General features: G+C 52.8%; 5 non-coding genes across 5 annotated transcripts; all 5 read right to left on the bottom strand.

The window, feature by feature from the left end:
* Nucleotides 1–1,517: 1,517 nt before the first annotated feature.
* On the bottom strand, nt 1,518–1,591 carry trnai-aau (transfer RNA isoleucine (anticodon AAU)). The gene has a single exon. It is a non-coding gene; the product is annotated as a tRNA-Ile (tRNA).
* A 2,411-nt stretch (nt 1,592–4,002) lies between these two features.
* trnai-aau (transfer RNA isoleucine (anticodon AAU)) lies at nt 4,003–4,076 on the bottom strand. Its single transcript has one exon. It is a non-coding gene; the product is annotated as a tRNA-Ile (tRNA).
* A 2,411-nt stretch (nt 4,077–6,487) lies between these two features.
* On the bottom strand, nt 6,488–6,561 carry trnai-aau (transfer RNA isoleucine (anticodon AAU)). Its single transcript has one exon. It is a non-coding gene; the product is annotated as a tRNA-Ile (tRNA).
* A 2,411-nt stretch (nt 6,562–8,972) lies between these two features.
* trnai-aau (transfer RNA isoleucine (anticodon AAU)) lies at nt 8,973–9,046 on the bottom strand. The gene has a single exon. It is a non-coding gene; the product is annotated as a tRNA-Ile (tRNA).
* A 2,411-nt stretch (nt 9,047–11,457) lies between these two features.
* Nucleotides 11,458–11,531, bottom strand: trnai-aau (transfer RNA isoleucine (anticodon AAU)). Its single transcript has one exon. It is a non-coding gene; the product is annotated as a tRNA-Ile (tRNA).
* Nucleotides 11,532–13,811: the final 2,280 nt, after the last annotated feature.

The following is a 13,811-nucleotide window of genomic DNA, read 5'->3' as shown; positions in this document are numbered from 1 at the left end:
CGGGTCCCCGGGTTCGGACGGTGAGCCGGGTCTTTGGGTGGCTCCAGGTGAGCCGGGTTTTTTGGGCAGCGGGACGGTGAGCCGCGAGGCTGAGTGGCTTTCAGCGACGTGCTGCCTGTCAGTTTTTCTCCGGGTTGAAGGTCTTGTTTCGGGCCTGAGGCTAAGTGGCTCCGGACCGGCTGTGGTGTGTTTTTCTCTGGGCCGAGGGGAGGGGTAAGCGGATGTAAGCCCCGCGATTCTCGGCTGGATCTCCGCGGTCTCAGCGCCACGAGAATGCGGATGAAGCCCCCCGATTCTCGGCTCGGCTCGCCACGAGGCTCTGGTCGAGCTGGTCCGGGATTCCACGCACCTCCGGGGACTGGTGGTGGAAGCTGGGGGTCTGGTGGTTATGCTGCTGGGGACTGGTGGTGATTTTGCTGGGGTCTGGTGGTGGAAGCTCCTGGGGTCTGGTGGTGGAAGCTCCTGGGGTCTGGTGGTGGAAGCTCCTGGGGTCTGGTGGTGGAAGCTCCTGGGGTCTGGTGGTGGAAGCTCTGGTGGTGGAAGCTCCTGGGGTCTGGTGGTGGAAGCTCCTGGGGTCTGGTGCTGGAAGCTCTGGTGGTGGAAGCTCCTGGGGTCTGGTGGTGGAAGCTCTGGTGGTGGAAACTCCTGGGGTCTGGTGGTGATTTTGCTGGGGTATGGTGGTGAATGCTCCTGAGGTCTGGTGGTGGAAGCTCCTGAGGTCTGGTGGTGGAAGCTCCAGGAGTCTGGTGGTGGAAGCTGGGGGTCGAGCTAGTGGGGTCTGGGGGTGGAAGCTGCTGGGGTCTGGTGGTGGAAGCTTCTGGGGTCTGGTGGTGGAAGCTGGGGGTCGAGCTAGTGGGGGATAACTGTCACAGACCTGGCTGAATCCATTTAGACTCTAGACCCCCTGTTTGGACCCTGACCAGACTTTGGGAACAGTGGGTGGTTCAGCAGAGTGGCGCAGCGGAAGCGTGCTGGGCCCATAACCCAGAGGTCGATGGATCGAAACCATCCTCTGCTAGATACAACTTCAGCTATATTATGAGTCTACTCGGGGACTGGTGGTGAATGCTCCTGGGGTCTGGTGCTGGAAGCTCCAGGAGTCTGGTGATGGAAGCTCCTGGGTTCTGGTGGTGGAAGCTGGGGGTCGAGCTAGTGGGGTCTGGGGGTGGAAGCTGGGTGTCTGGTGGTGGAAGCTGCTGGGGTGCTCCTGGGGTCTGGTGGTAGAGACTTTTTTAAAGCTTGATGATTATACTTCATCACTGAGAGTTATGTGTATTCTCATTTTTTAAATGTTTTTTATGAAAAGTACTTTGATTTGTACATGAGATGTGTAATACAAATAAGCTTTCCTCACTTCATAAACTTAAATTCCTTATGTTTGAGTTATCTTTATTTCCTCTTAGCTTTAAGTCAGGTGATTATCAGACTTGACGAATTATTGTCGCACACCAAAGCTAACAATGGAACATACAATCTTTAGAGTCTGAAGTTTTTAAAGACATGCAGAGTAAGCAGTTTGGCCAGTATGGGGATTGAACCCATGACCTTGGCGTTATTAGCACCACGCTCTGACCTTCTGAGCTGACCGGCCTCAATGCTGGCGGCGCGTGTGTGTGTGTGTGAGCGAGCAGGTGGGTCCCCTGAGGGGAAAATACAAGAATGTGTGCGCGTGTGAACTTTTACATGTTGATCTTAACTTCACACTCAGATATACCATATACTTATCTATGGCAGATAACTGTCACAGACCTGGCTGAGTCCATTTAGACTCTAGACCCCCTGTTTGGACCCTGACCAGACTTTGGGAACAGTGGGTGGTTCAGCAGAGTGGCGCAGCGGAAGCGTGCTGGGCCCATAACCCAGAGGTCGATGGATCGAAACCATCCTCTGCTAGATACAACTTCAGCTATATTATGAGTCTACTGTGAGATACTACCCTTGTCTCATTTAATAACAAACATAAAGTGATGTCATTATTTGTACAACTCCTCATGACTATGTTAAGAAGTGTTTTGTTTAGTTTCCTGCAAAGTAAACATAGTGGGAAGTGTTTCTTTCCACATCTAATAGTGTACAAACTCAGAATTTCACACAGAGCCTATGAGAAGCATATGAGCGTTTACCATATTTAGTTACAACTACAAAACACTTAACTGACGTTTTATTCTTTATTACTGAACTAAATGTTTGTCCAGATGGAAGCAACAGTATTTGTTTGCTTGCACAAGCTGACCAAAGGTCCTAACAAAAGGTCCTGAAACCAGAACATGAGTGAAAAGCAATATACGCCTGAGCATCTGACAGAGTGCTGTCCATGGTACCAGGAGCGTCTGGGTGTTTAGGGTACCAGGGCCCTGGTCGTCCAAGTAAGCGGGCTGGCTCTTTCACTCCGGTGGCCGGTTGGGGGGGGGCTTAAGAGCGGGTCCCCGGGTTCGGACGGTGAGCCGGGTCTTTGGGTGGCTCCAGGTGAGCCGGGTTTTTTGGGCAGCGGGACGGTGAGCCGCGAGGCTGAGTGGCTTTCAGCGACGTGCTGCCTGTCAGTTTTTCTCCGGGTTGAAGGTCTTGTTTCGGGCCTGAGGCTAAGTGGCTCCGGACCGGCTGTGGTGTGTTTTTCTCTGGGCCGAGGGGAGGGGTAAGCGGATGTAAGCCCCGCGATTCTCGGCTGGATCTCCGCGGTCTCAGCGCCACGAGAATGCGGATGAAGCCCCCCGATTCTCGGCTCGGCTCGCCACGAGGCTCTGGTCGAGCTGGTCCGGGATTCCACGCACCTCCGGGGACTGGTGGTGGAAGCTGGGGGTCTGGTGGTTATGCTGCTGGGGACTGGTGGTGATTTTGCTGGGGTCTGGTGGTGGAAGCTCCTGGGGTCTGGTGGTGGAAGCTCCTGGGGTCTGGTGGTGGAAGCTCCTGGGGTCTGGTGGTGGAAGCTCCTGGGGTCTGGTGGTGGAAGCTCTGGTGGTGGAAGCTCCTGGGGTCTGGTGGTGGAAGCTCCTGGGGTCTGGTGCTGGAAGCTCTGGTGGTGGAAGCTCCTGGGGTCTGGTGGTGGAAGCTCTGGTGGTGGAAACTCCTGGGGTCTGGTGGTGATTTTGCTGGGGTATGGTGGTGAATGCTCCTGAGGTCTGGTGGTGGAAGCTCCTGAGGTCTGGTGGTGGAAGCTCCAGGAGTCTGGTGGTGGAAGCTGGGGGTCGAGCTAGTGGGGTCTGGGGGTGGAAGCTGCTGGGGTCTGGTGGTGGAAGCTTCTGGGGTCTGGTGGTGGAAGCTGGGGGTCGAGCTAGTGGGGGATAACTGTCACAGACCTGGCTGAATCCATTTAGACTCTAGACCCCCTGTTTGGACCCTGACCAGACTTTGGGAACAGTGGGTGGTTCAGCAGAGTGGCGCAGCGGAAGCGTGCTGGGCCCATAACCCAGAGGTCGATGGATCGAAACCATCCTCTGCTAGATACAACTTCAGCTATATTATGAGTCTACTCGGGGACTGGTGGTGGAAGCTGGGGGTCTGGTGGTGGAAGCTCCTGTGTTCTGGTAGTGATTTTGCTGGGGTCTGGTGGTGAATGCTCCTGGGGTCTGGTGCTGGAAGCTCCAGGAGTCTGGTGATGGAAGCTCCTGGGTTCTGGTGGTGGAAGCTGGGGGTCGAGCTAGTGGGGTCTGGGGGTGGAAGCTGGGTGTCTGGTGGTGGAAGCTGCTGGGGTGCTCCTGGGGTCTGGTGGTAGAGACTTTTTTAAAGCTTGATGATTATACTTCATCACTGAGAGTTATGTGTATTCTCATTTTTTAAATGTTTTTTATGAAAAGTACTTTGATTTGTACATGAGATGTGTAATACAAATAAGCTTTCCTCACTTCATAAACTTAAATTCCTTATGTTTGAGTTATCTTTATTTCCTCTTAGCTTTAAGTCAGGTGATTATCAGACTTGACGAATTATTGTCGCACACCAAAGCTAACAATGGAACATACAATCTTTAGAGTCTGAAGTTTTTAAAGACATGCAGAGTAAGCAGTTTGGCCAGTATGGGGATTGAACCCATGACCTTGGCGTTATTAGCACCACGCTCTGACCTTCTGAGCTGACCGGCCTCAATGCTGGCGGCGCGTGTGTGTGTGTGTGAGCGAGCAGGTGGGTCCCCTGAGGGGAAAATACAAGAATGTGTGCGCGTGTGAACTTTTACATGTTGATCTTAACTTCACACTCAGATATACCATATACTTATCTATGGCAGATAACTGTCACAGACCTGGCTGAGTCCATTTAGACTCTAGACCCCCTGTTTGGACCCTGACCAGACTTTGGGAACAGTGGGTGGTTCAGCAGAGTGGCGCAGCGGAAGCGTGCTGGGCCCATAACCCAGAGGTCGATGGATCGAAACCATCCTCTGCTAGATACAACTTCAGCTATATTATGAGTCTACTGTGAGATACTACCCTTGTCTCATTTAATAACAAACATAAAGTGATGTCATTATTTGTACAACTCCTCATGACTATGTTAAGAAGTGTTTTGTTTAGTTTCCTGCAAAGTAAACATAGTGGGAAGTGTTTCTTTCCACATCTAATAGTGTACAAACTCAGAATTTCACACAGAGCCTATGAGAAGCATATGAGCGTTTACCATATTTAGTTACAACTACAAAACACTTAACTGACGTTTTATTCTTTATTACTGAACTAAATGTTTGTCCAGATGGAAGCAACAGTATTTGTTTGCTTGCACAAGCTGACCAAAGGTCCTAACAAAAGGTCCTGAAACCAGAACATGAGTGAAAAGCAATATACGCCTGAGCATCTGACAGAGTGCTGTCCATGGTACCAGGAGCGTCTGGGTGTTTAGGGTACCAGGGCCCTGGTCGTCCAAGTAAGCGGGCTGGCTCTTTCACTCCGGTGGCCGGTTGGGGGGGGGCTTAAGAGCGGGTCCCCGGGTTCGGACGGTGAGCCGGGTCTTTGGGTGGCTCCAGGTGAGCCGGGTTTTTTGGGCAGCGGGACGGTGAGCCGCGAGGCTGAGTGGCTTTCAGCGACGTGCTGCCTGTCAGTTTTTCTCCGGGTTGAAGGTCTTGTTTCGGGCCTGAGGCTAAGTGGCTCCGGACCGGCTGTGGTGTGTTTTTCTCTGGGCCGAGGGGAGGGGTAAGCGGATGTAAGCCCCGCGATTCTCGGCTGGATCTCCGCGGTCTCAGCGCCACGAGAATGCGGATGAAGCCCCCCGATTCTCGGCTCGGCTCGCCACGAGGCTCTGGTCGAGCTGGTCCGGGATTCCACGCACCTCCGGGGACTGGTGGTGGAAGCTGGGGGTCTGGTGGTTATGCTGCTGGGGACTGGTGGTGATTTTGCTGGGGTCTGGTGGTGGAAGCTCCTGGGGTCTGGTGGTGGAAGCTCCTGGGGTCTGGTGGTGGAAGCTCCTGGGGTCTGGTGGTGGAAGCTCCTGGGGTCTGGTGGTGGAAGCTCTGGTGGTGGAAGCTCCTGGGGTCTGGTGGTGGAAGCTCCTGGGGTCTGGTGCTGGAAGCTCTGGTGGTGGAAGCTCCTGGGGTCTGGTGGTGGAAGCTCTGGTGGTGGAAACTCCTGGGGTCTGGTGGTGATTTTGCTGGGGTATGGTGGTGAATGCTCCTGAGGTCTGGTGGTGGAAGCTCCTGAGGTCTGGTGGTGGAAGCTCCAGGAGTCTGGTGGTGGAAGCTGGGGGTCGAGCTAGTGGGGTCTGGGGGTGGAAGCTGCTGGGGTCTGGTGGTGGAAGCTTCTGGGGTCTGGTGGTGGAAGCTGGGGGTCGAGCTAGTGGGGGATAACTGTCACAGACCTGGCTGAATCCATTTAGACTCTAGACCCCCTGTTTGGACCCTGACCAGACTTTGGGAACAGTGGGTGGTTCAGCAGAGTGGCGCAGCGGAAGCGTGCTGGGCCCATAACCCAGAGGTCGATGGATCGAAACCATCCTCTGCTAGATACAACTTCAGCTATATTATGAGTCTACTCGGGGACTGGTGGTGGAAGCTGGGGGTCTGGTGGTGGAAGCTCCTGTGTTCTGGTAGTGATTTTGCTGGGGTCTGGTGGTGAATGCTCCTGGGGTCTGGTGCTGGAAGCTCCAGGAGTCTGGTGATGGAAGCTCCTGGGTTCTGGTGGTGGAAGCTGGGGGTCGAGCTAGTGGGGTCTGGGGGTGGAAGCTGGGTGTCTGGTGGTGGAAGCTGCTGGGGTGCTCCTGGGGTCTGGTGGTAGAGACTTTTTTAAAGCTTGATGATTATACTTCATCACTGAGAGTTATGTGTATTCTCATTTTTTAAATGTTTTTTATGAAAAGTACTTTGATTTGTACATGAGATGTGTAATACAAATAAGCTTTCCTCACTTCATAAACTTAAATTCCTTATGTTTGAGTTATCTTTATTTCCTCTTAGCTTTAAGTCAGGTGATTATCAGACTTGACGAATTATTGTCGCACACCAAAGCTAACAATGGAACATACAATCTTTAGAGTCTGAAGTTTTTAAAGACATGCAGAGTAAGCAGTTTGGCCAGTATGGGGATTGAACCCATGACCTTGGCGTTATTAGCACCACGCTCTGACCTTCTGAGCTGACCGGCCTCAATGCTGGCGGCGCGTGTGTGTGTGTGTGAGCGAGCAGGTGGGTCCCCTGAGGGGAAAATACAAGAATGTGTGCGCGTGTGAACTTTTACATGTTGATCTTAACTTCACACTCAGATATACCATATACTTATCTATGGCAGATAACTGTCACAGACCTGGCTGAGTCCATTTAGACTCTAGACCCCCTGTTTGGACCCTGACCAGACTTTGGGAACAGTGGGTGGTTCAGCAGAGTGGCGCAGCGGAAGCGTGCTGGGCCCATAACCCAGAGGTCGATGGATCGAAACCATCCTCTGCTAGATACAACTTCAGCTATATTATGAGTCTACTGTGAGATACTACCCTTGTCTCATTTAATAACAAACATAAAGTGATGTCATTATTTGTACAACTCCTCATGACTATGTTAAGAAGTGTTTTGTTTAGTTTCCTGCAAAGTAAACATAGTGGGAAGTGTTTCTTTCCACATCTAATAGTGTACAAACTCAGAATTTCACACAGAGCCTATGAGAAGCATATGAGCGTTTACCATATTTAGTTACAACTACAAAACACTTAACTGACGTTTTATTCTTTATTACTGAACTAAATGTTTGTCCAGATGGAAGCAACAGTATTTGTTTGCTTGCACAAGCTGACCAAAGGTCCTAACAAAAGGTCCTGAAACCAGAACATGAGTGAAAAGCAATATACGCCTGAGCATCTGACAGAGTGCTGTCCATGGTACCAGGAGCGTCTGGGTGTTTAGGGTACCAGGGCCCTGGTCGTCCAAGTAAGCGGGCTGGCTCTTTCACTCCGGTGGCCGGTTGGGGGGGGGCTTAAGAGCGGGTCCCCGGGTTCGGACGGTGAGCCGGGTCTTTGGGTGGCTCCAGGTGAGCCGGGTTTTTTGGGCAGCGGGACGGTGAGCCGCGAGGCTGAGTGGCTTTCAGCGACGTGCTGCCTGTCAGTTTTTCTCCGGGTTGAAGGTCTTGTTTCGGGCCTGAGGCTAAGTGGCTCCGGACCGGCTGTGGTGTGTTTTTCTCTGGGCCGAGGGGAGGGGTAAGCGGATGTAAGCCCCGCGATTCTCGGCTGGATCTCCGCGGTCTCAGCGCCACGAGAATGCGGATGAAGCCCCCCGATTCTCGGCTCGGCTCGCCACGAGGCTCTGGTCGAGCTGGTCCGGGATTCCACGCACCTCCGGGGACTGGTGGTGGAAGCTGGGGGTCTGGTGGTTATGCTGCTGGGGACTGGTGGTGATTTTGCTGGGGTCTGGTGGTGGAAGCTCCTGGGGTCTGGTGGTGGAAGCTCCTGGGGTCTGGTGGTGGAAGCTCCTGGGGTCTGGTGGTGGAAGCTCCTGGGGTCTGGTGGTGGAAGCTCTGGTGGTGGAAGCTCCTGGGGTCTGGTGGTGGAAGCTCCTGGGGTCTGGTGCTGGAAGCTCTGGTGGTGGAAGCTCCTGGGGTCTGGTGGTGGAAGCTCTGGTGGTGGAAACTCCTGGGGTCTGGTGGTGATTTTGCTGGGGTATGGTGGTGAATGCTCCTGAGGTCTGGTGGTGGAAGCTCCTGAGGTCTGGTGGTGGAAGCTCCAGGAGTCTGGTGGTGGAAGCTGGGGGTCGAGCTAGTGGGGTCTGGGGGTGGAAGCTGCTGGGGTCTGGTGGTGGAAGCTTCTGGGGTCTGGTGGTGGAAGCTGGGGGTCGAGCTAGTGGGGGATAACTGTCACAGACCTGGCTGAATCCATTTAGACTCTAGACCCCCTGTTTGGACCCTGACCAGACTTTGGGAACAGTGGGTGGTTCAGCAGAGTGGCGCAGCGGAAGCGTGCTGGGCCCATAACCCAGAGGTCGATGGATCGAAACCATCCTCTGCTAGATACAACTTCAGCTATATTATGAGTCTACTCGGGGACTGGTGGTGGAAGCTGGGGGTCTGGTGGTGGAAGCTCCTGTGTTCTGGTAGTGATTTTGCTGGGGTCTGGTGGTGAATGCTCCTGGGGTCTGGTGCTGGAAGCTCCAGGAGTCTGGTGATGGAAGCTCATGGGTTCTGGTGGTGGAAGCTGGGGGTCGAGCTAGTGGGGTCTGGGGGTGGAAGCTGGGTGTCTGGTGGTGGAAGCTGCTGGGGTGCTCCTGGGGTCTGGTGGTAGAGACTTTTTTAAAGCTTGATGATTATACTTCATCACTGAGAGTTATGTGTATTCTCATTTTTTAAATGTTTTTTATGAAAAGTACTTTGATTTGTACATGAGATGTGTAATACAAATAAGCTTTCCTCACTTCATAAACTTAAATTCCTTATGTTTGAGTTATCTTTATTTCCTCTTAGCTTTAAGTCAGGTGATTATCAGACTTGACGAATTATTGTCGCACACCAAAGCTAACAATGGAACATACAATCTTTAGAGTCTGAAGTTTTTAAAGACATGCAGAGTAAGCAGTTTGGCCAGTATGGGGATTGAACCCATGACCTTGGCGTTATTAGCACCACGCTCTGACCTTCTGAGCTGACCGGCCTCAATGCTGGCGGCGCGTGTGTGTGTGTGTGAGCGAGCAGGTGGGTCCCCTGAGGGGAAAATACAAGAATGTGTGCGCGTGTGAACTTTTACATGTTGATCTTAACTTCACACTCAGATATACCATATACTTATCTATGGCAGATAACTGTCACAGACCTGGCTGAGTCCATTTAGACTCTAGACCCCCTGTTTGGACCCTGACCAGACTTTGGGAACAGTGGGTGGTTCAGCAGAGTGGCGCAGCGGAAGCGTGCTGGGCCCATAACCCAGAGGTCGATGGATCGAAACCATCCTCTGCTAGATACAACTTCAGCTATATTATGAGTCTACTGTGAGATACTACCCTTGTCTCATTTAATAACAAACATAAAGTGATGTCATTATTTGTACAACTCCTCATGACTATGTTAAGAAGTGTTTTGTTTAGTTTCCTGCAAAGTAAACATAGTGGGAAGTGTTTCTTTCCACATCTAATAGTGTACAAACTCAGAATTTCACACAGAGCCTATGAGAAGCATATGAGCGTTTACCATATTTAGTTACAACTACAAAACACTTAACTGACGTTTTATTCTTTATTACTGAACTAAATGTTTGTCCAGATGGAAGCAACAGTATTTGTTTGCTTGCACAAGCTGACCAAAGGTCCTAACAAAAGGTCCTGAAACCAGAACATGAGTGAAAAGCAATATACGCCTGAGCATCTGACAGAGTGCTGTCCATGGTACCAGGAGCGTCTGGGTGTTTAGGGTACCAGGGCCCTGGTCGTCCAAGTAAGCGGGCTGGCTCTTTCACTCCGGTGGCCGGTTGGGGGGGGGCTTAAGAGCGGGTCCCCGGGTTCGGACGGTGAGCCGGGTCTTTGGGTGGCTCCAGGTGAGCCGGGTTTTTTGGGCAGCGGGACGGTGAGCCGCGAGGCTGAGTGGCTTTCAGCGACGTGCTGCCTGTCAGTTTTTCTCCGGGTTGAAGGTCTTGTTTCGGGCCTGAGGCTAAGTGGCTCCGGACCGGCTGTGGTGTGTTTTTCTCTGGGCCGAGGGGAGGGGTAAGCGGATGTAAGCCCCGCGATTCTCGGCTGGATCTCCGCGGTCTCAGCGCCACGAGAATGCGGATGAAGCCCCCCGATTCTCGGCTCGGCTCGCCACGAGGCTCTGGTCGAGCTGGTCCGGGATTCCACGCACCTCCGGGGACTGGTGGTGGAAGCTGGGGGTCTGGTGGTTATGCTGCTGGGGACTGGTGGTGATTTTGCTGGGGTCTGGTGGTGGAAGCTCCTGGGGTCTGGTGGTGGAAGCTCCTGGGGTCTGGTGGTGGAAGCTCCTGGGGTCTGGTGGTGGAAGCTCCTGGGGTCTGGTGGTGGAAGCTCTGGTGGTGGAAGCTCCTGGGGTCTGGTGGTGGAAGCTCCTGGGGTCTGGTGCTGGAAGCTCTGGTGGTGGAAGCTCCTGGGGTCTGGTGGTGGAAGCTCTGGTGGTGGAAACTCCTGGGGTCTGGTGGTGATTTTGCTGGGGTATGGTGGTGAATGCTCCTGAGGTCTGGTGGTGGAAGCTCCTGAGGTCTGGTGGTGGAAGCTCCAGGAGTCTGGTGGTGGAAGCTGGGGGTCGAGCTAGTGGGGTCTGGGGGTGGAAGCTGCTGGGGTCTGGTGGTGGAAGCTTCTGGGGTCTGGTGGTGGAAGCTGGGGGTCGAGCTAGTGGGGGATAACTGTCACAGACCTGGCTGAATCCATTTAGACTCTAGACCCCCTGTTTGGACCCTGACCAGACTTTGGGAACAGTGGGTGGTTCAGCAGAGTGGCGCAGCGGAAGCGTGCTGGGCCCATAACCCAGAGGTCGATGGATCGAAACCATCCTCTGCTAGATACAACTTCAGCTATATTATGAGTCTACTCGGGGACTGGTGGTGGAAGCTGGGGGTCTGGTGGTGGAAGCTCCTGTGTTCTGGTAGTGATTTTGCTGGGGTCTGGTGGTGAATGCTCCTGGGGTCTGGTGCTGGAAGCTCCAGGAGTCTGGTGATGGAAGCTCCTGGGTTCTGGTGGTGGAAGCTGGGGGTCGAGCTAGTGGGGTCTGGGGGTGGAAGCTGGGTGTCTGGTGGTGGAAGCTGCTGGGGTGCTCCTGGGGTCTGGTGGTAGAGACTTTTTTAAAGCTTGATGATTATACTTCATCACTGAGAGTTATGTGTATTCTCATTTTTTAAATGTTTTTTATGAAAAGTACTTTGATTTGTACATGAGATGTGTAATACAAATAAGCTTTCCTCACTTCATAAACTTAAATTCCTTATGTTTGAGTTATCTTTATTTCCTCTTAGCTTTAAGTCAGGTGATTATCAGACTTGACGAATTATTGTCGCACACCAAAGCTAACAATGGAACATACAATCTTTAGAGTCTGAAGTTTTTAAAGACATGCAGAGTAAGCAGTTTGGCCAGTATGGGGATTGAACCCATGACCTTGGCGTTATTAGCACCACGCTCTGACCTTCTGAGCTGACCGGCCTCAATGCTGGCGGCGCGTGTGTGTGTGTGTGAGCGAGCAGGTGGGTCCCCTGAGGGGAAAATACAAGAATGTGTGCGCGTGTGAACTTTTACATGTTGATCTTAACTTCACACTCAGATATACCATATACTTATCTATGGCAGATAACTGTCACAGACCTGGCTGAGTCCATTTAGACTCTAGACCCCCTGTTTGGACCCTGACCAGACTTTGGGAACAGTGGGTGGTTCAGCAGAGTGGCGCAGCGGAAGCGTGCTGGGCCCATAACCCAGAGGTCGATGGATCGAAACCATCCTCTGCTAGATACAACTTCAGCTATATTATGAGTCTACTGTGAGATACTACCCTTGTCTCATTTAATAACAAACATAAAGTGATGTCATTATTTGTACAACTCCTCATGACTATGTTAAGAAGTGTTTTGTTTAGTTTCCTGCAAAGTAAACATAGTGGGAAGTGTTTCTTTCCACATCTAATAGTGTACAAACTCAGAATTTCACACAGAGCCTATGAGAAGCATATGAGCGTTTACCATATTTAGTTACAACTACAAAACACTTAACTGACGTTTTATTCTTTATTACTGAACTAAATGTTTGTCCAGATGGAAGCAACAGTATTTGTTTGCTTGCACAAGCTGACCAAAGGTCCTAACAAAAGGTCCTGAAACCAGAACATGAGTGAAAAGCAATATACGCCTGAGCATCTGACAGAGTGCTGTCCATGGTACCAGGAGCGTCTGGGTGTTTAGGGTACCAGGGCCCTGGTCGTCCAAGTAAGCGGGCTGGCTCTTTCACTCCGGTGGCCGGTTGGGGGGGGGCTTAAGAGCGGGTCCCCGGGTTCGGACGGTGAGCCGGGTCTTTGGGTGGCTCCAGGTGAGCCGGGTTTTTTGGGCAGCGGGACGGTGAGCCGCGAGGCTGAGTGGCTTTCAGCGACGTGCTGCCTGTCAGTTTTTCTCCGGGTTGAAGGTCTTGTTTCGGGCCTGAGGCTAAGTGGCTCCGGACCGGCTGTGGTGTGTTTTTCTCTGGGCCGAGGGGAGGGGTAAGCGGATGTAAGCCCCGCGATTCTCGGCTGGATCTCCGCGGTCTCAGCGCCACGAGAATGCGGATGAAGCCCCCCGATTCTCGGCTCGGCTCGCCACGAGGCTCTGGTCGAGCTGGTCCGGGATTCCACGCACCTCCGGGGACTGGTGGTGGAAGCTGGGGGTCTGGTGGTTATGCTGCTGGGGACTGGTGGTGATTTTGCTGGGGTCTGGTGGTGGAAGCTCCTGGGGTCTGGTGGTGGAAGCTCCTGGGGTCTGGTGGTGGAAGCTCCTGGGGTCTGGTGGTGGAAGCTCCTGGGGTCTGGTGGTGGAAGCTCTGGTGGTGGAAGCTCCTGGGGTCTGGTGGTGGAAGCTCCTGGGGTCTGGTGCTGGAAGCTCTGGTGGTGGAAGCTCCTGGGGTCTGGTGGTGGAAGCTCTGGTGGTGGAAACTCCTGGGGTCTGGTGGTGATTTTGCTGGGGTATGGTGGTGAATGCTCCTGAGGTCTGGTGGTGGAAGCTCCTGAGGTCTGGTGGTGGAAGCTCCAGGAGTCTGGTGGTGGAAGCTGGGGGTCGAGCTAGTGGGGTCTGGGGGTGGAAGCTGCTGGGGTCTGGTGGTGGAAGCTTCTGGGGTCTGGTGGTGGAAGCTGGGGGTCGAGCTAGTGGGGGATAACTGTCACAGACCTGGCTGAATCCATTTAGACTCTAGACCCCCTGTTTGGACCCTGACCAGACTTTGGGAACAGTGGGTGGTTCAGCAGAGTGGCGCAGCGGAAGCGTGCTGGGCCCATAACCCAGAGGTCGATGGATCGAAACCATCCTCTGCTAGATACAACTTCAGCTATATTATGAGTCTACTCGGGGACTGGTGGTGGAAGCTGGGGGTCTGGTGGTGGAAGCTCCTGTGTTCTGGTAGTGATTTTGCTGGGGTCTGGTGGTGAATGCTCCTGGGGTCTGGTGCTGGAAGCTCCAGGAGTCTGGTGATGGAAGCTCCTGGGTTCTGGTGGTGGAAGCTGGGGGTCGAGCTAGTGGGGTCTGGGGGTGGAAGCTGGGTGTCTGGTGGTGGAAGCTGCTGGGGTGCTCCTGGGGTCTGGTGGTAGAGACTTTTTTAAAGCTTGATGATTATACTTCATCACTGAGAGTTATGTGTATTCTCATTTTTTAAATGTTTTTTATGAAAAGTACTTTGATTTGTACATGAGATGTGTAATACAAATAAGCTTTCCTCACTTCATAAACTTAAATTCCTTATGTTTGAGTTA

The sequence above is a fragment of the Cololabis saira genome, unplaced genomic scaffold (assembly GCF_033807715.1).
Source record: "Cololabis saira isolate AMF1-May2022 unplaced genomic scaffold, fColSai1.1 scf036, whole genome shotgun sequence".
In the NCBI taxonomy this organism is placed as follows: Eukaryota; Metazoa; Chordata; class Actinopteri; order Beloniformes; family Belonidae; genus Cololabis; species Cololabis saira.
Note: the sequence above shows the minus strand (reverse complement) of the source record. Positions and strands in the feature narration are given on the sequence as shown.